This window comes from Microtus oregoni, unplaced genomic scaffold, assembly GCF_018167655.1.
Source record: "Microtus oregoni isolate MIOR12 unplaced genomic scaffold, Mior012 000001F_ref0000356, whole genome shotgun sequence".
In the NCBI taxonomy this organism is placed as follows: domain Eukaryota; kingdom Metazoa; phylum Chordata; class Mammalia; order Rodentia; family Cricetidae; genus Microtus; species Microtus oregoni.
The window spans coordinates 86,851,606-86,876,421 of NW_024543060.1; the positions used below are offsets into that span (position 1 = coordinate 86,851,606).

General features: G+C 42.3%; 1 long non-coding RNA gene across 5 annotated transcripts in view; it reads left to right on the forward strand.

The window, feature by feature from the left end:
- The window catches only part of LOC121456119, a 94,012-nt gene extending 79,463 nt beyond the window's left edge, over positions 1-14,549 (forward strand). For 3 of the 5 annotated variants that reach the window (XR_005975594.1, XR_005975595.1, XR_005975598.1), the window contains 4 exons: positions 1,000-1,098; positions 10,180-10,342; positions 10,450-10,693; positions 14,394-14,549. This is a non-coding gene — a long non-coding RNA (uncharacterized LOC121456119). Of the gene's footprint in view, positions 1-878; positions 1,099-2,583; positions 2,739-10,179; positions 10,343-10,449; positions 10,694-14,393 lie in introns of all 5 variants that reach the window. The other 2 variants (XR_005975596.1, XR_005975592.1) reach the window with 2 other exon arrangements.
- Positions 14,550-24,816: the final 10,267 nt, after the last annotated feature.

The window sequence follows — 24,816 nt, forward strand, 5'->3', positions numbered from 1 at the left end:
GTGGCATTTAACTTGCTAAACTCTAAAATCACAAAACGTGGAATCTTCATCACCTGCTGAAGAAGGTAAACAGAGATACAGTGCCTAGATTGCCTGTGTACCCTACACCTGACATAAAAGGCTTTCTGATGTGTAAAGCTTACCACTGTCTTATAAAAGGGATGACTGAGCTAGTCGTGTTAAGACATCTTTCCCAATGTGAGCTTCAACTGATTTGAAAATGGGACTGGTTACAAAGACCACGGTCTGCTACCATGCCAGCCTATACCGTGCTACTGTCTCAGAAGTAACCTCTATTAAAGATATAAAAAAGAATTAGCTTGAGTTCATGGACCATTGCTAATAAAAACAGAGACTATTATCCCAGTTGCAAGCTAGGCTCCCCTGTCCTCTTGGTAACAGAATCACCAATTCCAGCATTAGGTATGCCGTCAAGAAACCTGGGGAAAGGCAGGTAAGAGAAGGGGGTTGAAAAAAATATGTAAGATTTACATCTCAGTACCTGATGGCTTATAAAGGAAGTAAATGGAAGATATTTGGCTTAGTTTTTGTTAATTGAAGAAAAGTGGTATGGAGTACCAGCAAAAAGGTAAGTAAAGAGTATTCATATGGTGATAATGGCCAAATAAAGCAAAGAAATCAGAGTTCTGGGCTGGGAGTCACTTCCCCATCTCCCTGGTCATTGCAGCCATCACGGAATGAGAACCTTCATTTTGGCTTTCAAGCTAAAGTTGTCACGCAAGAAGAATACGTTAATTTCGTATCTTCTCATCCCTTTCTTTTGGGGATAAGCACTGGGGTTTTCTGCTGTTTATTATTTCAAAGGCATCTATATGCTAATACATTTTATGCTAATTATTTTCATGTTTGCCCCTCAGGTTATGCTTCGCATCACCCACCAGGGAGGATCATCTCTCATGAAAAACTTTCAAATTTGATTTTGAAAATTTATTCAGAAAAATTTAAGCCACGCTCTTTTTTTTTTTTTCCCAACACAAGAAATAATATGCTCTGGAGAACCTGCTAATTCACAGAAAATGGACTGGGCTAACATTCGGGTTCTCATCCTACCACAGTCCTCTTGAGAAGGACGGCCAGGTACACAAAGCATTTAACATTCTGACATTGAAATAATGGAAGTATGATTAAAATAGAAATCTAATAAGATACTTTGAGAAACCACTAAATTACTCTGTGTGGTCCAGGAAGGAGGAAAGGGCTGGTTTTATCTCTCTGCCATGCCTGGGATGGGTTATTGTTTCTCTTGCTGTAGTATGGTGTTTTAATTGTGTGCCATCATTTTTTTTTAGCATTATTTCTAAACAGTTAATTGTGATAGTGTTGATGCCTGCAGTTGAGACTGTGCATACAGGAAGGACTAGGAAAAGTAGAAATAAATAAATAAAAGCAGGACAAAAACTCCTGCAAGAAGCTAGCTTGATGTTTCTTACAGTACTTTCATGATGGAGATTTTCTCTGTGAAATTGTCATTTGTTTTAAGAGCAAATTGCCATTTGGAATAGAAATTATTCGATTAGCTTGTCTTTATAACATTTTTCAGGATGTTCCTCTTCTGAAGATAAATAGGCTTGATACATAATTCCTCAACAAAACGTATCGAATGTAGACAATTGGGGATAGAGTTTTACACTCCTTCCTGGGTGGAAATTGAACTCCTTTTGTTTCCAAGCACTTTGGGAGGACCAGAATGTCCTAGTACACTTTCCACATTGTTCTTAGTCTTGTTCTGTACTGGAGAAAAGCAATGAGCCTGAAATACTGCAGGGAAGAGGGGGTAGCCATCCTGCAGATTCCAGTTCATTCTGTGATCAGCCTCTTCTTCACCGGTTTCTCTCTGCACCTTCCACCAGCTGTGCCTGAACGCCTTTCTGTATTTTCTATGCTCCCACTCTGAGTAACAGCGTTTAGCCCGAACTGCAACCCATCTTTTGGAATATCTTCTACTGACTGGCTTATTTTAATGGCCCTTGAGCTCCAAGGTACCTTTGTTCAGTAGGAAAGTGTCTTTTCAGGCTTGGGGAAAGAAAGGTCCCTTTCTAGAAAGAGACCTGATACCTTAAGGAAACTCTCTTCAAATGGAGTACAGAGAGAGAGGAAGCCAACAAAAGGCAGGTGACGATAGCTACAAGAACAACGTTTGCCAGACAGCCAAGCAATATTTACATTTTTAGCCATAATCTCTATAAACAAGATGAACCGTTGCTGGGACTATGTTAGTAAAGCAGCTATAACAAATGTTTGTCCAGTAATGATAAAATAGTATTCTGTTGCAATCTGACAATGTATAATGCATTTTGCTCCAGTCAAAGACCCGTGTTATTATTTTATGTGGTAAACTCCAGTGACCCATCATTGTTATCATTTTATTCTACCTACTTACCCAATCACAAAATAGCTGCACATTTCCCCTTGAAAGTTGGGACTCAAGAATGATTTATGAAACTACCACAGGAGCCCTAATATAGCTTCAGCGAATAAGTCCTTTCTTCTCATCGACTTGATTGTTTTCAGTGAATAACTCAAACATAACCCAAATAAGAACAACAATCTGTGTGTCATTAGGCACCAGCATTTAGCAGCTGCTGCTTCTGAACCATGAACCACACACCCTGATCAAGAACACTGCTAGGATTGTATTGTATTCCTTGTGAGCTGAGTTCCACAAGCACGGGAAACAGAGAGAGCTACACAGTTTGTCTACAATTGCTGGAGCTGAGGTAAAGTTTCAGAGGCCCTGGCTTCACTGCCGAGAGCAGTAAAGTTGGCTCAGCACACTCCTCAGGGTGTGCAAAATGCAGTGTGACTGGGGACTAGCCTTCCTGGCTCTGCCCTGCCTGTGGAACATGGTTTGAAGCTTCGAGCTTTGGGAAAATAAACAAGCCCTGGTCTGAGTCCCAGCTTGAATACCCTCACATGTTCAAATCTCCTGGCCTCCCCCAGCCCCATTCTTTTTTTTTAATTTTTTATTTTACTCTTTATTTTTATTTATTATTTTTTTCCTTTTTTTTATTTTTTAATTTATTTATTTATTAAGGATTTCTGCCTCCTCCCCGCCACCGCCTCCCATTTCCCTCCCCCTCCCCCGATAAAGTCCCCCTCCCTCATCAGCTCAAAGAGCAATCAGGGTTCCCTGGCCTGTGGGAAGCCCAAGGTCTGCCCACCTCCATCCAGGTCTAGTAAGGTGAGCATCCAAACTGCCTAGGCTCCCCCAAAGCCAGTACGTGCAGTAGAATCGAAAACCCACTGCCATTGTTCTTGAGTTCTCAGTAGTCCTCATTGTCCGCTATGTTCAGAGAGTCCGGTTTTATCCCATGCTTTTTCAGACCCAGGCCAGCTGGCCTTGGTGAGTTCCCGATAGAACATCCCCATTGTCTCAGTGTGGGGGTGTACCCCTCGCGGTCCTGAGTTCCTTGCTTGTGCTCCCTCTCCTTCTGCTCCTGATTTGGACCTTGAGATTTCTGTCCGGTGCTCCAATGTGGGTCTCTGTCTCTGTCTCCTTTCATCGCCTGATGAGGGTTAATATTCAGGAGGATGCCTATATGTTTGACTTTGGATTCACCTTCTTATTTAGCTTCTCTAGGACCGTGAATTATAAGCTCAGTGCCCTTTATTTATGGCTAGAAACCAAATATTAGTGAGTACATCCCATGTTCCTCTTTTTGGGTCTGGCTTACCTCACTCAGGATAGTGTTTTCTATTTCCATCCATTTGTGTGCAAAATTCAAGAAGGCCTTGTTTTTTACTCCCCAGCCCCATTCTTGAGTTCAGTTTGCTGAAATTATCTGTGAGAACTCAATAGGACTTGGACAATGTGTTTTTTGAATGCGCCCCACAGTAGATGCTCAATAGACAATACTATTAAATATTATCTTCTGTTATCATTGCTATTTTAATATGAATGACTTGCTTTTTGGCTATTAAACTTGCTTTTTGGCTATTAATGATATTCACAGGTAAGAGACTTGGATTTTTCTCGAGTGATATTAGCAGTGCAAGGAGATGGATGCCAAACACTTTCTTTTGCAAGGAAAATGGTAAAAAAGAAAAATGTAGGAAGTTTCTTATGTTAAACATGATCTAGTGGAGGCCTATATCACAAAGGTCTAGTGTGACCTATGAACTTTATTAAACACAAGGTAGAAATTTAAAAATGCCATCATATTTTATTGCTTATCACTAACCAATACCAAATATTCAGGTGATCCTGAAAGAAAGGCAATTACAACCAAGAACTTTCTGCCCTCGCTGCCAAGCATCCAGATGTCCAACTAATGAGCTTGCTTCATCCCTTTGTGAAGGGCACTTGACATTATGCAAAGCCTCCTTGCGATTGGCCCCCTTGGTTGCTGGTTGTGGTGGTCTGTGGGTAACGGGGCTATAGAACTAACTGATCAGCATGAAGGCTGTCCCTAGGAAACAACGGTCTGCTGGATGAAAGGCTCTAGTGAGCCATCAAGATGCCCCCGTGGGTCCAGAACATCTTAGAAAGGCATGCAGACAGGTCTCAGGGCCCTTAAAAAAGTTTATCTCTGCTTCTAAATAAGAGTAAACAGGATTGGGTTCACTTCCCCACAGAAAGAGAAGTCAGATGCTAATTAAAACTTTGCAGCGCTGTAAAGTAACGTGGCGTTCTGTATTGAAAAGTCAGCTTTAACTTCTAATTGGATGCCCACAAAAAAGGAGAGGCAGAAAAGCAGGGGGGAAAAGACCCACAAATATATTCACTAACAAAGGTTCTTATTCTACACCAATCTCATTTAAAGGGAGAAATCTTCGTTTTCCCTTTGTCTTGGGGAAGATTTTAATGACAGTCGAATCTTTAGTAGAATAGTCTTGTCAATGGAGATTGGTTATGCTTTGTTTAATTTCACTCTCCACATATATAGCGGCAGAAAGCTGGTGCTCGCACGCGGTTGCACTCCCTGGCATTTCATCTTAATCATTTCCCCGAAGTAAACATAGGTTTCCCTGTGCTTAGCATATAGTAGAAGTGAACTAAATAGCAATTACTGGGAAACAGCCACAGTCGAGTTACACTGATGCCTCCCGGTGCTGCCCTTCCGTTTCATCAGCCCGCAGAGGGAAGATGGAGAGATTTCTCTTCAAATGGGCAAGACTTGGAATTTTTCACAGTCACCAGCCAGAGAACAGAGTCAGAGAGGTTTTCATTTGTAAGATTGCCTTTCTCTTATCTGGTGGTCTTGTCTCCCAGACCGTCTGTCCGTCTCTAGAAAGCATAGTCAATAAAAAATGATGAGAGTCGGCATCTCACGCTCATACACCCTTAAAGCATGAAGCAGTGGTGTGCGGGAAATATTTTTCTGACCTTTTCAAATTGCATCCAACTGTCTCGGGAATTTCTCAGGGACGCGAGGTAATAAGGTTCAATCCGTTTTACCGTCTGCCTTCAAATTTAGTTCCTCTGGAGCTCCGGAGCTGGAACTTCTCTATTCCTTGCATCCTGACCCTGGCATCAAGTCTGTACAGAAATCCATGCATCTCATCTTTTTTTCCACTCCATCTCAGTTTTTTTTCTCTTTTATCACAATATGGAATCTACAACCATGTCGGATTTCCACATACTGCCCCCTTCAAAAACCAAATGTTAACCTGAGACGAATTTGATTATGTAGTCCTTTGAGAAGCCCTTGTTGAATTTAATTAGCTTTTAAATTTCATTCTCTTCTTAAATCTCAGGTTTTTACCTGTGTGATTTGTTCCCTCAGTTGGCTTTATAAAAAAAAAAAAACTTTTTCAACTTAACTACACTGTGGGCACTCTTTAAAAAAAAAATACAAAGGAAGCAAAATCATGGGAGTTTCTTTTGTTCTGATTGATTTTTGCTTTTCTTCCGGGAGTCCAAATGGAACGGACAAGCTCTTTGGCAAGGAAAGGAATTACCCAAGTGTGACATGTTAAAAAGGCAGCTGAGTGGTCCCATTCTTCACTGTTCTCCTTAAAGGAGAACGGAAAACAGAAGCTGGGGACATTAGTGTTTTTTTTTTTCAACCTCTTGAAAGCTCCTGATGTCCAGAAGCCTTGGCAAGAAGTCAAGAGCTTCAGAGGCTTTCAGACTCATGGCTTCCCATATGGTATGGGCCTCTGGAGTTGTAGGACATTCCCGATCCAACAACTCACTCTCTTCCATCATCCCATCCCTTGTCCCTTCTTGCTCTCTGTAGAGAGTAGACTCTGGCTGGAATGATCTGTGGTGCCCAGAGGTGAGTCCATGGACCAATAGCCACCAGGAGGAGTTCAGCTTTTTTCAAGTTGCCCATCTTAGAATCTCTCCTTTCTTGTATAGTAGTTTGTTGAGCTTGATGACATCAGATCTATGGCTTCATAAACCTGTGTGGTTCCAGACAACCCTATTTAGAAAGCAGGCTTCAGGAAAGGGGATGAAGGGATCTGTTTTCCTATTTCGAGCAAAGGATATTGTTCTTCAAAAACTAGATCACGTGGATTTATACCAAAGTTCATCATCCAATTATCCATAATGTGGCTTTCTTTTCCATTTAAACAATGCCTAATTTGGGGAGGGGCATAAAATAAATACATGGTCTTCAGAGTGTGTTTAAGTGCAAGCTGCTATTTTGTCATTTGGAACTGAATTCTTCTTAGTAGTGGTGTTCAGTGTCCTTTGACAACCTGGACACGGTCAGCTGGCACTTCAGAAGAGATGACATAAAAAAGTAGGATTCCTATCCACCCACTATTTGAAGTAAGACTAGTGTCTTATCACCAGCTGGAGAGTAAAGGTTTTCACATGTAGTTAAAGCAGGTTGATTTCCGGAGGGGAGCTAATGCACACCCAAAGAGTGTAAATGTAGGTGTGCATGTGGGTCTCTGTGTGTCTAGCCATGTGGGAGGCATGCACACCACACTGAATTGGAGGATAAAAGGCAGCAATAACACAGCCCAGAGAACCCATTTTCTCCCCACGGATGCTTTCTTTTCCATCATTAGAAACTTGGCTGTGCCTTGTCTATGGGAACACAGAGTGCATGTCACTCTACTGAGTCATGCCTCTGTCTCATTCCTAAGACATCATTCTTGTCTATCTTCAGGACTGGTAAATAAAATGAAGTCACTAAATAGACTTGCCACTGAAATAGAGAAGTGTTTGGAATTGATTAGATTTAAAGCGGGTGAATTTGTACTGTGTTCGTCTACTTGACTGGGTGTCCTTAGAAATGTTGGGGGGAACTTTTAGAGGAAGAGGCACACAGGGGAAAGGAAGCCTAAATAACAATGCCAAGGATAATACTAACTGTTTCATAAAAGGTAACTGTCAAGCGTGTCATAGATGGTAAGACAGGGACAACGGTCTCACACAAAGGGAAGGAACTGAGCCTAGGGAGTTTGCAACTGAATTTGTTTTGAGGAGCAGAAAGAGGATTATTTTTACATGGAAAAGAACAAAAGTCACTCAGCTGTTCTGAGCGGCACATCCATGTTTCCTGATTCCGTCCCCCTCTTTCCCTTCTTCCCACATCTCCTCTTCTTTCTTTGTCTTATGCCTCTTTCCCTTTTTTCTTTTTCCAAAAAGAGAACAGAATAAAGCCAGAATGTTGAAGCATCCCATTTTTTTAAAGTGGGGCTCCCATGCTGGTTCTGCCAGAGAATTGCCTTCAGTAGAGCTACCAGCTTTAATGGTGGCCAAGAGTGCATTCACTTGCCCAGCTCTGTTTGTGTTGATATCTACCCAGGGTAAAGGGGGTAGGAGTGTGGGAAAAAATTTGAAGCAAGAGTGTGGCATTATCTATCTATCTATCTATCTATCTATACATTCATCATCTAGCTATCCATCCATCCATCCATCTATCCATCCTCTATCCATCCATCATCCTTCCATCATCTAGCTATCCATCCATCATCTATCTATCTATCTATCTATCTATCTATCTATCTATCTATCTATACATCTATCCATCCATCCATCATCTAGCTAGCTATCCAGCCAGCCAGCCATCTATTTATCCATTATCTATCTATCTATCTATCCATCATCTATCTACCTATCCAGCCATCCATCACCTATCTATCTATCTATCTATCTATCTATCTATCTATCTATCTATCTAATCTATGCATCCATCTATCTATCTATCTATCCATCCATTGTCTGTGTTTCTATCATCTATCTATCTATCTATCTATCTATCTATCTATTTGTCTATCTAGAACAACTATTTCTGTTTGAATAATGTTTGCCTATCATACAACTGAGAATTTGTTTTCTATTTGCCTCCAACATCTCTGTAACAAAAACAAACAGTCTTTATTGCAAAGCCAGGCTTATTACTGTGCTGTCCGCTCAATGGAAATATTGACACTCAGGGATTCAATTTTCCTATTATGACAATGTCTAATATGCTCCAAGATGTGGCTCAGGGACAGGGCTCCATTATTTATCAGGGTGAACTGGGACTCTTCGGGTTGCCACGGCATCGCTTAGGTTTATAAGCCAGGGTGGGCACCTGCCCAGAACATTGTGTGTTCCCAGGCACATCAGATGGGAACCTGATTCAAATTTAATCAGAGTGGCTGGATCTTGAAGGCTGTTGTCACCAACACTCACTGCACACACATTCTTTCTAAAGAGAGTGCTTGGAAAATCCAGTCACCATTTCACTGGAAACAAATACAGCCCTTTAAAAACAATGTCAGATCTACATAGAAAGAGCCAGCATAGTTTTAAATGCAAATGTAGAATTTGAAAGTGTCTCTCTCCCTCGCTTGTTCCCTCCTTCTCTCTCCCCTTGGGTTTAAGGTCTCTTAAATAAGCATACAGTCTCGGTCCAGGGTTCAGGAAAGACTGTACACTTTGCACAAGATCCCCATTGGCTGCCACTATCAACCTTCCTGGAAACACTCAAAATAATGTGAGCAAACGGGAATAAATCAACTCTCAAACTGCCTGTCACACCCAGCTCTTCCTCAGCCCTTTGCTTGCTGACAACAAGGCTCAGCCTGTGGTTTCAGAGCTGCACACCTGCCCATGTGCTGTGATCGGCTGGTAATCTCCCCTTGCTGTCAGGCTCCAGCAGTATTTATTTTGCCTTAATTGGAACCCCGCTGTCACCCTGCGGGATCCTCCCCCTTGGCAAGGCAATATATCCCTATAGACTGAGAGCACTTCTGCCATGGTTGGGTGTAATATTATATTCAGAAATAGCAGCATTGGGATCAGAATTGAACCACAACCTAGGTTAATGGAGTTTCTTGGTGTTTCTATTTTTGGGTTTGGTTTTGGTGATAGTATTAGGAACTCACGATTTTTTTTGTTTCTCCATGTTTATCTTCGAGGTTGAAACAGCACAGTGAAGGCTCATGTTGATCACGTTGCCAGAGTTTCTCCTGCTTTAGCTCATTAATCCATTGAGAATAGCTGTCAGCGTGTCCAGTTGTCACCCACCCTGAACTAGGAAGCAATCAGCACAGACAGTGCGTAGGACACTCTGTGCAGAAATAGCGCTCTTAGGTGTGCGCCTGTCCCCTCTCGCTTTCTACATGAGCCAACATGGCAAGATGGCTGCAAAGTCTTACTTTTCTTACAATTAAATGAGTTCAGATTTGCAACTCGAGCCTGTTGCTCTTAACTTTGGGCGTCAAAACAAGGTTTGTTCCCTTGGTCTCCGCGGACAGCCCTTTGTAGACGTTTGGTTTCAGCACATCTGCTTTTCTCTTGTGTTAATTTTATTTTCATCATTAAAGTTCATGAAGACTTAATCATTAGCCCTCTAATTTTCCAGGAAAAGGAAAAAAAAATGTTGATGTATTGAACTGGTTACAGCAAAAGAAGATCAATCTGACAGTGTAGGTTAATAGCGGGGAACAAAACACATTCATAATTAGGAGAGAAAGGACGTTCCTTGTTCCTTCCAGTTTGTAATAAAAAGCCCCTTGCCAAAGTGTCTTGGAAAATAATGCATTCAGACGGAGCTGAATTACCGCCCAGCACATTCTATTTATCTGTAGCTTACAAAGCAGCTGCGGTTTTTGTAAGAAGCGATGAATGTGGCATTCCTCCTTAAAGGTAGAGGAGAAAGAGCACCCCTTGTTTTGTAATAAGGGGATTTTCAATTTAAAAGAGAGAGCGGGCCTGTTGTGTGGAGTAGTGTTGTTACAGCCACTGTATTCTCTCTCGCCCACCAGGAGGCGAATAATGAAGGGGCCAGGGAAGGAGGCCAATACTACAAGGGTTATCTCCCCACCTCAGATGCTGGATAAGTTGAAGGAGGCAGACTCGCTTCTGGATGACATTCAGAAAGGCTGGAGCGATTATTTGGAAGAGAAAACCCTGCCTCTGTTTTCAAAGGTAAACAGTTTGTTTCATCTCTCAGTCACATGTGTTTGTACAAAAATATGTCTCTATAAAGATATCTATAAAGTCTGCCTTTAAAGAGTAGCATACGATCTTTTCAGGTACGTGAATATTGTCGAGACCTGCCCGTCTAAAGGTCCCGTCCTTAGAATCCTGCCTTAGACAAAGGATGCACTTGGAGCCCTACCACACCTAAAACCACGTTTTGAAGGATCTGCCAAGCTCACTTTTAATCATGAGGACGAAATTACCCACATGGAGGCAGCAGAAAATGAGAAAGTAGAGTTCGTGCCGCGATTAATTCCAGCGAGTGCCAAGGGGCTAGTTGAGGAATGGCTTCATGAGGTGAATATCTGTAGCTTGTACTTAGGGTTTGCTTAGCGTATAATCATTTTCTCTTCCAGGAGCGAATATGATCCTAAGTGTATTTCCCATCCAAGCAACGCTCAGGGCGTTTGTGAGGACATTGACAGATTTAATATCGGCCTCGCCCTTGCTGTTATTTATGATGACTAACGTTACATTTATAAATATGCAAAACTCAATTTAGGTGGCAAGGCTCTCTGAGCCCCATGTCTGTCCCCAGCCGTCTGTCTCCATGTGCAGTGCTGTGCTGTGTGGCATGCTCAGTAGTTTATGTCTCTGTGTATGTATGTGTTCTTGTTCTTGTCTCCACTCTGTCGTGAATGTACGTTGGGAGAATTAGCCAAATGATAGGCTCCCAAAAGATGGGACCCAAGAGACTTTCGTTTGATTTTTGGAAAAAGTATATATATATATATATTTAAAAAGTATCCCATTGTTTTCAAGTCATACCAAGACGGAGGGCACCAATTGGGTAGGAGTTATCACGTGACCAAACAACCAGGATTCAAATTGAACATCACTTTCAGTGTCAAATTAGTTTGAAGCCTCCTCCTTGATGATGGCTGCTTTAACCCCTGGATTTTTATTTGTTTAAAAAAAAAATCCCTGACTTCATTCCCAGGAGACTGCAGCTCTTCTTGGTTGCATTTTTTCTAAAGATTAGATCCAAGAAAAATACTTATTTACTCTACCAAGACTGTCATTACTTTCATGATTACCCCCCACGCCAAATATGTCATTTCTTTTGTGGGTCAAATTAATGTTTCATCAAGTAAGCGAACAAATAAATCATAGCATTTTTTTTCTTCTTCTTTTAAGGCTAATTTTGGTAGGGAGCAGTGACAGGGACAGGCCAGGGTCTTTGTGAGTCCCAGAGAAAGAATGCAGGAAAGACCACGTTGGTCTCCGTCTTTGTTTGCCCACACAAGCAAGTCCCAGGATCGCCATGCCAACCTTAAGCAATTTTGGCTCCCAGCAATCCTGTGCCCGAGTCTTTCAAACTACCCCCTCTAGCCTGCTGTAGAGGGCCAAGGCAAAGGCGCGTAGAAAGAATGCATTAACAGAAAATGCCAGGCTGTGTTCCCACTGATGTATGTGTTTGGTGCTACGATTTAAGCAGCACTTGGGTCCAAGATTGGATGATCCCCTTTGTGTGGTGTGGGGGTTCCTGATGAAAGGGAAGGTACTGAAGTGGCTAAGAAAAGGGGTCATTCTTCCGGGTGCTTCCAAAAAAAACAAGGCAGGCCTCTTTGGTACCTTCTATAAGAGAACAAGAGGCTCAGTAGAGAAGATGAGTCAGCTGGTGGGTGTTGGAGAGTGGAGGCACCTGGGAGTGGAGTGAGGCAGAGGGATCGCCAGCTGGGGAAGGAGGTAGGACCTGAAGCCCAGAGGTAGCGGTGGAGGCAGAACAGCTGTGTTTATTTGAAGACATATCATTTAACCCTCACCTAAAAACAAATTGGAGAGGTTTGGGAGTGCATTAATCTGGACCCAATTAGCATGTCTTTCTCCTTCCAAAAGTGCAACCTGAGATTAATGAACATCAACCGGAGTTTCAGAGGCGGCACGTAAATCATTTATTTGCATGCTCGTGCATGATAACTGAATTTATGTATGCACTTCCTTTCATTTAACTCTTCCCAGGCTCCTTGCGATTCATAGAAACCAAAACTTCATTATAGTGATTTCTAGGTAGAAATAGCTTGAGTCGCATTTTACCCCTAAAGGAAAAACTTAAGTGGTTAGTAGTTGAATTCCAACGGCACATTTTGTTTTTTCAAATGCAGAGGCCAGTTGGTGATAGGGTGGAATGCTGCTGCTTCTGGAGTTGGTAGATAGGCACCTCAGATATATTCTGAAAGGCTAGAAAAATATGGAAAATTCAAACATCAAGCTTTCGGGGTTTTGGTTCAGCCACGCGTAAGTCTCTTTATAATACCGGGGACAAAGCCACTTAAATGCAGCACGGGAAATGTTCTTGGAGTTTGGATGTGTGTTACTTAGATCACTGAGCAGCTTTAGCACCCAGCATTGTTTCTGGCTTAGTTGGAAACTTGTTTCCTTAGAAAAGGGTGGGGATGCCCTCAACCTCTGTGAATGGCTACAGACAGGCAGGTAGCTCTTGTGGACCATTGATGCTGAGTTTGGTCCTTCCTTCTATTCTTCCTCCCTCCCTCCTTCCCTCCCTCCTTCCCTTTCTTCCTTCCTTCCCTTCCTCCATCCCCCTTTTCTTTTTTTCTTTTTGATTATTTGGATGTAGGTCACTTATTGATGACACAGCACACACAGGTCTTAGGGATCCTCCTTTCCACTTGGTACCACACAAAACATCTGAACACAGACAGTGAGTGTGTAAGAAAGCATCCTGTGGAAGAAAGGAGAAGCAGGAGGTTTGAAATAATTCTCCTGGCTTCAGTTTGTACAGTGATTTGTCTGTCTTCTGTCTCTCCTTATGTGTTTCCAAGTTCAATGTCCAAGTGATGAGCTTTTCTCCAGGAATTCTCCCCAGTGTCCTTTGTTTTTGATGACATTCTATGGTTGAATGTTACTGAGTGTCTCCTGGTCTTGTTTATGGTCCTCGTAGCTAAGAATGTCATTGAAGGATAAAATCTTGTTAATTTGCGATGTTACAATTTAAGTGTGCTTCGTGTCCCTTACAACGCAGCCTAAAAATCTTCTCTAATGTAGCATGAAACGATTGGTTGGCTTAGAAATGGTTGTGAAGGCGTGTGAAGAAAATAAGTTTCACATCCGACCAAGATCCATTCACTCTAGTGCTTTATGGCTTTTTATTCCTATGTGATTGTAATGAAGTCTCATGTAGGGATGGAAGCCATGAAATACATTGTGAAAACGCATCACCTCAGAAGGGGCCATCATCAGGATAGAGCACTGTAGCCTTGGAGCGTGCTGGAGACGCGAGCTAGTGGACAGCTCTGCTACCCTGTCGGTGTGTTCCTTGAGTGTCTTCATCTTTAGGCGTTGACAGCTGAGGAATGGATGTGGCGAGAGTTTTTCCATCTTCCTGACCACCGAGTAACATGCACATCTGACTTGGCGCATTTCTGTCTCTCATGCATTTGCTCCTCCGTTTTTCCTACTAACGAACGAACTCTGGGAAAATCGTCATAGCCCACTCTCCTTGTAGGCAGCGTTCAACCCTTCCGTGACTCTTTTTTTCCCCCTGACAACTTTTGAGGTCTTTCTTCTGAAACCAAGAAGAAATAGACAAACCAGGTTTGTCCTCTTGGGAATGTGGTCCAGATTTCTCTACTCCCAATCTCCAAAATAATAATAATTAAGAAAATGTATACCTCGAATGGGCTAGCTCCATACATAGATCCAAAGATCACGTGAGAGCCATCTTCCTTTTACAGGTGTGGTGTAGTGGAGGGGCCCTTGAGCCTTTGGGGAGGGGATGGGGTTCTGATATCCTCATCAAGTCAGCTATGTGACTGGGGCATGTGAGTTAAACATTGGGACTCCTTCTATATGTTTAGAATGGGGGGGTGGGGGGACCAGTCTCGTTATCAGGATTAAATGAAATGACAGCTCTATACTTTGTCTAACTGTTTGACCTTGACTCTGTTTTAAAAAGCTCATAGAAATATTAGTTTTTCTCCCTTCCTCCCTTCTCCTGTTCCTCTCTCTCCCTGTCCTGTACCCGTTCCTCCTTCAGATGTTAGTCTGTCTAGAACAACACCTGAGGATCTAAGCCGGACCTTGGAGAAAGAAACGACTTCAAGGAAAGACTCCTTTCCCTATGGTTTAATTCCTCACTTTTTACCCGGATTGTATCAGATGCACTCTCAAACTATGCTCACCCTTTCTGCTCTCTGCGTTTTTTGTTTTTTTTTTTTTTTTTTTTTGTTTTTTTTTTTTTTTTTTTTTTTTTTTGCTTGAACTGCTTAGCATTGACTATCGAAATGCATATTCATTCTGGATTTTTAAAAGAGAATTCTAATAAAACCTTATTTGTGTTTGTTTTTAATCTTGTGTCTCTCTGCTTCCTCTATACGACGAGATAGTGTCCTGCATTTTATAAATCCCTGACTTCCATAAGGGGACAAATACGTCTTAGAAGAGATTCCCTGACCGTGCCATAAGGACTCATCCCCTTATTCCTCGTAGCCTGTCAGTGAGTGGGGGGAAATTGCTGGGGTAATTGTAAGTCTGATGATCATTTATCTAGTTATTTAGAATAACTAAAAAATTAGAATTTGAAAGGCACCAAAGTCCATAGAATAATTGTGGGTAAGGAAAAGAACACACATAATGACACTTTAAAAAATTCCACAGTGAGCTTGGCGGTGGTGGCGCACGCCTTTAATCCCAGTACTCGGGAGGCAGAGGCAGGTGGATCTCTGGGAGTTGGAGGCCAGTGTTCGAGGCCAGCCTGGTCTACAAGAGCTAGTTCCGGGACGGGCACCAAAGCTACAAAGAAACCCTGTCTCGAAAGACCAAAAAAAAAAAAAAAAATCCACAGTGATCTATGTGCATTGTTATCAAAGCCAAATCTAGTAAGAGCCAGAACTACCTCATTTGCATCCAGGGTGTTTTTATTATCATCAAGTTTTCCCTTTAGATCTCATGACTACCCATCTTGCGGTTCCTATTTAATGGCCCCAACATTTATGAGATGTCCAAAAAGTTGTAAGCCAGTGTATGGAAAAAGAAGAAATGGGGAAGAGAGGAGGGGAAAGAGATCCTAAGAATTAAATGAGGACTCAAAGAGTTAAAGACTAAGTCACATGAGAAACGTGGTTGTTAAAGGAGGAAAAACGTGTACCCCTGTCCATACTGACCTGCATTTGAAGAGAGCTTAGGAGCACTTGGCCACTCAAGATGAATCCTACAGACAAGCTTAATATGGCGCTCGACATGAGGGACATTCCCTAGAATTGAGGGGCGGGGTATCTGTTAGAAGGTAGAGCAACAGTCACATTTCCATAGGTCAGAGTCAAAGATTTGAAATTCACTTGTTAAAGAATTTATGGAAAGGCTTTATGAATGGTTCTTGAAAAATTTTTCCAACATGCAAAACATTCTACCCTAGAGAAGATATTTACTTGTAAAAATCTTCACAAGTATCATTAGAAGCAGAGGGCCGATTTGAATGGACACTGTCGGCTTAATTAATGACTGCTGGCTCTCAGTGGGCTGCAATTAGCTGTTACCCTGCAGGATAGGATGAATCTGAGTTGTCAGAGTACCGTGAGTTCAAGGAGAGCCATGTGTTTGTGTGCCCCTGTGTGTGCATGTGCTCTCGCTCTCTCTCTCCTCTTTCTTCCTTCCTTTTATGAGATTAGATCTAAACTATAATACTTGGAGGAGTAAAGACAGTTGTCTTTAAGGAGAGCTTCTCTATTGTCACTGGCCTGTTGGGATTATGGACTGGCAATATGTCTCCGAGGACCATTTAAGAGGGCCATAGAGCAGAAGGTTCCAAAGAGAAGCAATCTCATTTGGTAATGAATAGATACATATCCCCCTGCCCTTGCCAGGGTTTTAGTGCCAGCAGCAGGCACATCATGCATCAGGAAAGCATGAGTGATTGACATGCCCCTCCATGAGATGGTCCTGCTCATCAGAAACCTTACTAATGATTGTATGACAGTTAATGGAAGAAAGTATCCGTGGGCTCTGGGTTTGGGTAGCTTAAGAAAGTTGCCATTATCCAATACATTCAAATCCGTGGGTTTGTGGGATCTCCTAAGAAGATGAAATAAAGAGTCCAGAATTCTCTTCTCCTTTGATTAGTAGAACAAACTCTAACCCCATGCTTCACATAGCAGAAAAGAGCCTCATAAAATACACACATACACATGCATACACACACACACACACACACACACACACACACACTGATTTACTCTCTACTATTGTTTTTACCAATATCACCTACAGAGGAGGAATCTGAAACTCCAGACTGAGATGGAGATCCACACAGGAGAGCAAGGACCTAGAAACACTGTGTGTAACAATGAACATGAACCTTGGGCATGAAATCCAGGTTTTTCATCTCTAAACCAAAGCTTAGAATCTAGGGAGGGTTGTCACAGAAAGTACAGGTTCCAGTGTCATTGGCGTGAAAATGCTGATGGCCGCAGTGTGAAGTGGGGCCAGGTTTAAGAATATCTGTTACCCTTCTACTAGATGACCTTTTCCCCTATAAATCTCCTCTGAAGGAAACTCACAGACCTGTGGTAGTTCAACCACAGGTAAAGATAGTAATGCCCCGGCCTTCCAGCCTTGCCTTTGGCCTCTAGTCCTTATCAGAAAGAAGCAGAGTTGATTTAAGGTAACACTCATTATTGTATTCGGTCAGCTTCCCTCCCATCCTTGTGTTTGAGCAATGCCAAATGCTTTTAGGCAAGACATGTAATTACACAGGTGCATGTTTTAGCAGAGAATACACAAGCAATTTGTAGTTTAAAATTAGTCCTCACAATGAAAGCTCATGGGTCTTTGCTTGAGTTCCAAGTCCTTATAAGTCACACCTAGGTCCTCATGGCCTATTCTCAGGCATCTTTCTGAATTATCTACCACATTCTCCCAGCTCATCTATTCATGCTATCTTATTCTGGGAATATACCAAACTGACTTCTTCTTCAGAGCCTTTGATGGTATGGTTTCTCACCCTGATTAATTTTCTGAGACATCTACCTATGTGTCTCATGATGTCTCACTGCCTCAGGACTCTTTTGATAAAAATTTCAGAAATCTCTTGATATTTGGTCTGATTGCCTTTTATAAAATTGTGTCTGCCCCTCCTCTGGATTCCAGACTCCTTATCCGGATTGGTTCCTTTCCATGGATAAAACCGACTTTTCTCTGGTATACTACTGCTACATATTTACCTGTTTGCTTGTTTTCTGTGTTATTCTGCCAGAGCAGAACATAAGTGGTAGGAGATCAGGAATGAATCTGTCTCTGTTGATGACTGTTCTTTCCCAAAGCCGAGAATCACATCCACATCAGGTAGACAAAAACTGGCTGGAGTTACTGTGTATCTGAAAATTCCTAGCATTCAGGACTCCAGATATTGTGGTTATTTAGTGCCACAATGAAATGAGCACAGTTCTCACTGCATGAATTAAGTGTGCATCTTGTCACACATAGAACCTCGCTTTCCCACCTAAGACCCTTGCTCCACTATATCTTTACCCATTCAAGATTTTATCCATGTCCTTCTTGGAATAAATTCAAAATTAGAAGTTAACAGGTAGGTAGGTGTCATAGGCCTGTAATCCCGGCATTTAGGAGGCTGAGGCAGGAGGGCCACAGGTTCACAAATTCAAGGCCAGTCTGGGTTACATAGCTGTTGCCTCAAGATTTTTTTTAAAAAGCATTATATTCATTTGTGTGTGTGTGTGTGTGTGTGTGTGTCTTCACACATGTGAACAAGCTACTTTCTAGATATGATACGCTAACCCTACTCTTCAGAGAAGTAAAATGCAGAGGACTCCATTGACTACTTAAATGTCAACATTGGGCTGATTTCTACAAAGTTAGCCAGATCTTCTGAACTTCCTTTGAGTCATTTTGCCTTATTTTTTCAATTTAAGAAATTTTCTAGAAATAATTGATTATTTTAGAAGTCAAAGGAAGCCCAAGATTCCACTTCAGCACTGCTTCCAACCCTCATCCCCACACTATCCTTCTGAGGACTTGTAGCTTGTCACCATTCTACTGACAGAACTTAGGGCCATAGACTTGGGATAGTTAAGGAAAGCAGTGCTTGAAAATGGTGGAAACCATGAGTTAGCTAAAAAGAATAGGAGTATACAACGCCACCCTAAAATGTCAATAGCTCCCTGCCCTTATGAGAATGAGTGTCAAAGTGTCCAAAGAATTATCTCTTGATGCTGAGAGATGAAGGATGCTCATGACATGTTGTATGAAATGCAAGAGGTCTAAAATTCTGAGCTGTTTACCCAGAGCACAATATTGTTTACTGGCCAGCATTAATGCCTCTAAAGAAAATGTAAGAGCCCAGGTAGAACAGATGACTCAGATTGGCAGGTGTACCCATCAGAAGCCATGAGGAATGATTTGACTATGGGTTAGTATGGTTGTGCGGACAGGTGTGTGTGTGTTTGTGTGTGTGTGTGTGTGTGTGTGTGTGACACAGGTGGGGGGGAGGGAGGGAGAGGGAGAGAGAGAGAGAGAGAGAGAGAGAGAGAGAGAGAGAAGAAGGGAGAGAGAGCCATTCAGTTGAGGAACCTAAACTTACTTGAAGCTCAAGGGCAGAAAAGGCCCACTTGGAAATATTGCAGCAAGAGCGAAGAATCCAGAGCTCAGCTAGATCTGTCCTCAGACTCACTGAACAGGACTGGCTGCTTTTGAGGTGGGTCTTCTACAGCAAGAAACCTAGTCAATATAATCTTTCAAAGGCATGGCCAGAGGCTGACTGAACCTAGATATCCTCTCATTGATTTGTCTGGATGCTTATGTTTTAGATCATCCTCAAGTCTATCAAGATGATTACAGTAGCTACCACAGCTTTCCAATAGCCCATTAGACTATGAGTCCATACCTGGGCTGATCCATTGATTCTGATCCACCAGGTTATTACTTGTGATCCAGCCACCTCCCAAAGGCCCCACCTCATTGAGGGCTGAGCCCATGAACACTTAAGCTTTTGGAAGACCTTTGTGATCCGAATCATGACACCCTGGCTTTAAAGGCAATGGTTTCTTACTTGAGAAACTAGAATGCACAGAGTCCATAACCCACTGTGTTGCAATTTCCATACCTTATTTAAGGATTCAAGGCAGTTCAGTCTTCTGATTCCTGCCCGCCCCCTGACACACGCACATACACATAAAGGTGTAAAAATGAAATCAAAAGGAATTTGTAGCCAAAGGGTGGTAATTTTTCCACAAAGAATCTTCCATGTTGATTGATCCTCCCTGGGTCGCTGAGCAGGGCCAGATGCCTCATCATGGTGATGCATAAGAGAAGTACAGCTTCATTTCTCCTGGCGGATGTAAAAGCAGAAACCGTATCTCTCCTTCCTTGAGGGGATTAGGATATACATTTCCTATCTCTACATATGCAAGCCAAGGGCTTCCCTCTAAAGGTTAAACACAAATCAAGCCAAAGCTGCCCTGATGACTTCAGCCACTTTCCTAATCAAATCTCTCTTCCTCACATGTAAAACTTCTGAGGACTGTCATTGTGTATGACCCTGACCAAATAATTTAACCTCCAGAAGGAAAAATATTAATACCTCAAGAATCCTAGGGGGATTCTCGCATTGGTGAAAAATGAGTTGAAATAGTGCCTGGAACTCAGAACATTTTAGACAAGTGTAAGCTGGTGTTGTGATTGCAACCTTCATTTCCATTTTCTTACTTTCTGCTTACTCTCTGTTCAGTCCAATTTGCCCATAAAATATGACTCATACCCGTAAAGACATCCCGCTTTCCGTGTTAGCTAAATCTAATGAGCTATTTAAGTCTTCATTTTGCTGACTCCCTGTAACAACCTATCCCGTTGATCCATAGCTTACAAAAAACCAAACACATATATTCTCTTCTGTGTCATGTTGAAGCTAATGCCATAACTATGTTTTATCTTTTTTTTCTGATCCATGTAGCTATAGATTTCTTCCCTCCCTCTCTCCTCCCTCCCTTTCCTATCCTTCCCTTTAAGACAGAGTGTCATACTGTAGACTAGGCAAACATCAAGCTTGCTGCCATACCCTTTTCCCAGTCTCCTGAGTGCCAGGATTACTGGGGTGAGCCACCATAGCTGGCTTGCCACATCTTTTGTAGGTTTATTTTTATTTTTATTTATTTATTTTGAGCTGAAGCTCTCAAGATTCTCGACCTTTTCCTAAACATCAATCTTCTCTCCATAAAAATCTCCTTCAGGCCTCTGACGACAGTAACTTCTTCTTGGTCTGTGTAATAGTTAATGCAATGACACACTTAGCAGAATCTAGAATTGCACAGGAAACAAACCTCAAAAGCATGTCTGTGGTGCAGGTTCTACACTGGTTCCACTGAGGTGAGAAGACGCCTGGTAGAGGTGGCACTCTACCTTTGGGCGATAGCATTCTGTGAGCTGGATTCCTTGACTAAGAGATGAGGGCTGAGCACCGGGATTTCCCTCTCTGCCTCCTGAGACAACTGTAGACACACCTGAACCAGGTGCCACTAGCTCTTGACCCGTGTCTTTCTATTCATATTGGCTTTGATCTCTCCTTAAACCAAACACCAAACTCAATCCCACCTTCCATAGGCTGCTTCTTCTCAGGTCTTTGTCATCACCAAAGACAGGTGACTAATACAGCCTTCCTTCTCAATTCTACCTCTGTAAGCAACTGCCTTCTAGACAGTCTGACTAGAACATTCCATGTGCATGTCACTGCACTATATTCCAAAGAAATATCTTCTGTATGCTTTCATAGACCAATTGTGCAAAATCAAAGCCTGGACATAATCTGTGGCATAGCTCTTGATCCACTTATAATTAATTGATGGCCTTAAAAATAATATCTTTGGTATCTATTAAACAACACATCTTATCTGGGTCCTCTGTGTCTTCCCAAGTTCATGATGGCAGAGTTGCTGTCCTACACCACAGTTCCGGTCTCCATGCCCTCCATGCCTACAGCCTCCCGGAGCTACTCTGCACAGCTCATCAGATTGGATAACAACATGCCAGGATTCTCTAGTTCAAGTCTTCCTTATGATTGCAGTGTTTGTGGCTGTAGGGCACTGTGCTCACACATCTGTAAAGATGCGTGTGGAGGCCAGGGGGAAATCCTTAGGGGTCATCCTAAAGACATGGCCTCCCCCATCCTGAAATTTGCAAGCTAAGGCCAGCTGACTGGTCAGCAAGGCCCCGGGATCCTCTCGTCTGTGTCACGATTATAGTTACACGTTGCAACACCTGACATCTTTTACTTTGCTTCTAAGAATCAGCCTTAAGCCATCTTCTTGCCAGGCAAGCACTTTACCAACTTATACATGGTCCGAGTTCCACTTTGATGTTTTTCTAATGCTGCTAAACTAAAAGACATCAGCATGGGATATATGGTCTGTTACGATCTGAAGCCCATCCCTATTGCTTTAGGCATCACCTCCACATCTTCTGGGTCCATAGATGGGCATTCTGGTCTCATCGCTAGTCTTTCAGCTGCTCCTCATCGGAAGCTTCTCCAAACATACCACCTTACTCTCCTAGCTGGTTACTCTGTTCAAACTTCAGTTCCTTATCTCGTATCCCTCCTCCCCAATTGTCCACACCGGAGGATAAGATTCACCTGATTTCTGCTCCCACCAATGTACCTTATTTTTTTTTCTTTCAGGACATTTGTCTCAGCCTTTCATTAATTACTCATTTGTGGCATTAATTTGATTGTGGTCTTCTTTTCAGTTGTAAGCATTCATGCTCTGTCAAACCACGGGCTGCTGCTGGTTTTCTCTGGTTTTCCTCAATGCTTACCAGAGAGAGGCCTGGTCCATAGAAGCAAGGTGCGGGAGAATTGTTTGTATTCTGTCAATCATGTTTTAAATAAACGCTGATTGGCCAGACAAGAAGTATAGGTGGGTCAACCAGACAGAAAGGAGAGGTGGAGCGATGAGAACAGGAGAATTCTAAAAAGGAGGAAGCCCATTCCTCCCAGTCCCGCCCAGATCACGGAAGAAGCAGAATGTAATCTGCCCCACTAAAAGAGATACCAAGCTAACATAGATTTTAAAAAAATGGGTTAATATACATTATAAGAGCTAATACAAAGCTTCAGCTAATGGGCCAATTAGTTTATAACCAACTGTGTGATTTTTCTTTGGGATCTGATAACTGTGGGAACTGGGCCGGACAAAAACACCAACAAGCAGGGCCTCGTGTTACAGAAGGTACTCAAAGTATGTTCAGTAATTGAAATTAATAGTTTCTTGATCCCAGGATAAGTTATTAAAAGAATTTATGTTTCTTTTCTTTTTTATTAATTTTTAAAATTTCCCCTTCCTCCTCTCCTCCAGTTCCCTCCCCCCACCTCCTTTCTACCCACCCCACATCCACTTCTCAGAAAGAGTAAGTAAGGCCTCCCAAGGGAGTCCACAAAGCATGGCGCATCAGGTTAAGGCAAGACCAAGCTCCTCCCCACCTGCATCATATAATCCCTCCTCCCTCTCTTCAACTGGACTCATGGAGCTTGGCCCAGTGTTTGGCTGGGGATCTCTGCATCTGCTTCCATCAGTTACTGGATGAAGGTTCTATGATGACAATTAGGGTAGTCACTAATCTGGTTAGAGAAGAAGGCAAATCATGCACCCTCTCCACTATTGCTAGCAGTATTAGTTGGGGACATCCTTGTGGATTTATGAGAGTTTCCCTGGCACCAGGTTTCTCCCTGACCCCATAATGGCACCCTCTATCAAGATATCTCTTTCATTGCTCTCCCTCTCTGTCGCTCCCCTTTAAACTGGTGTGGGATTAGAGGGGAGGGGATGGGGGAAAGGATTTTGTTTCTTTTCAATACTCCAAAATCATCTTCCTAACTTGAACTAGTCAAAGCAATAGAACTGATACTCGTAATTGCAATTTTGGCTAAGATTTAATTTTGGCTCAACTTCCACTTTAATAGATATGATCTTCCCATAAAAATGACATTTGTTAAATTAAAAGTTGGAAGAATTCATGTAAACAGCTTCAGATAAACTGTGCAAGGTTCAAATGTCAGTACAACTGTAATTAATTTGCAACCTACATTGTATTCATGCATCAACTATGTTATAGGGAAATGGCATTGAGTAACTGATATTGTGACATAACTTCACGCGAGAGCTGAAGGATGTTGCACAGCTGTAATCTCAAATGAGCTTGAGGTCTGCCACAGTCTTTCATATTCTGATTGATTAAATGGATTATTTGACATTTTGGCAGATCACAGAAATCGGTGAATAACAAAGACTTTTTCATTCTTCATTATTTGCTCTTTGAAAACATGCAGATTTTTTTTAGAAACAAAGGCATGATATTTCTCTTCCATAATTTTGTTTCAGTGTTGGATTTTTTTACTGGTAATAATAGCAATTCCTACACAAAAGTTTCCATTATTAACTTTCATATCACTTCACCTAATTAAAATATAATGCATAATGAGACATGAACTTCATATTACATTCAGACTTTTGTATTCTTGTCATTTGTATGGAAAATTATGGGGTTCTGTTTTCTTTTCATTGGAGTGAGGAATTTTAAAACAAGAAAACTGTCAATGGCAATAGAAAAATTCTTCAGTTCTGGCTGCTGCTGTGTCCTTTGAGACGCTACGTACTCCAGGTGTCCAGCTAAGCAATGCTTTGGTCAGCATCCATACTGAGGAGATTGGCTAGGGGGTAGCTTAATGGTTCCAGGCTCATTTTCTCATCTATTCAGTTAGCACTGGTTATCTAAATATTGCACAATTGTCCTTTATTTGCTGGGACCCCCACAGATGTGTGCTTATGGACCCCAAGTGGCCACTAACTTCCAGAAAGTTCTTCAGCACAGCATCTCTCATCAGAGGCTCACGCATGTGAAGAGCAGGGATATTTTTTACAGGGCAGGTTGAGTACAAAGGACGCTCCACCGAACCATCCACTCTACCCTTCCTGTGGGATGAGAGCTGTGCTAGTTCAGGCATAGAGACTGGCTTCTCTGGAGCACAAGGTGCTCAGACTCAATTGAAGGATTTGATCCCCAAATGTCAGAAATGTCACAGCTAGGCTGAGATTGGAGGGTTGGCTAGAAGGAAATCCGGCAAAGGAGGAATATAGGATCTTCAGCATGAGAACAGTAGCAGTGGTAAGCTTGGGCGCATCATCCACTATTATGAGAGTCAAGATAGGTAATCAAGTCGGTCCTTCACAGGCACAAGTGTAAAAGAAGAAGCACAAGAAGACACCTGAATGGACCATCAAAGGCATTATGTATTATGTGTGTGCAGTTCAGAGAAAGGGAGCACTGATGGGTCTTGCTCCGCAGGAAGCTCTCTCCAGCTGCAGTGGAAGCAGAAGATAAGATGTGGACAGGGAGACCCATTAGGAGGTTGACACCGTCACCCATGAGAGAATTTATCAGAAGCCCGACTACAGTGGTGG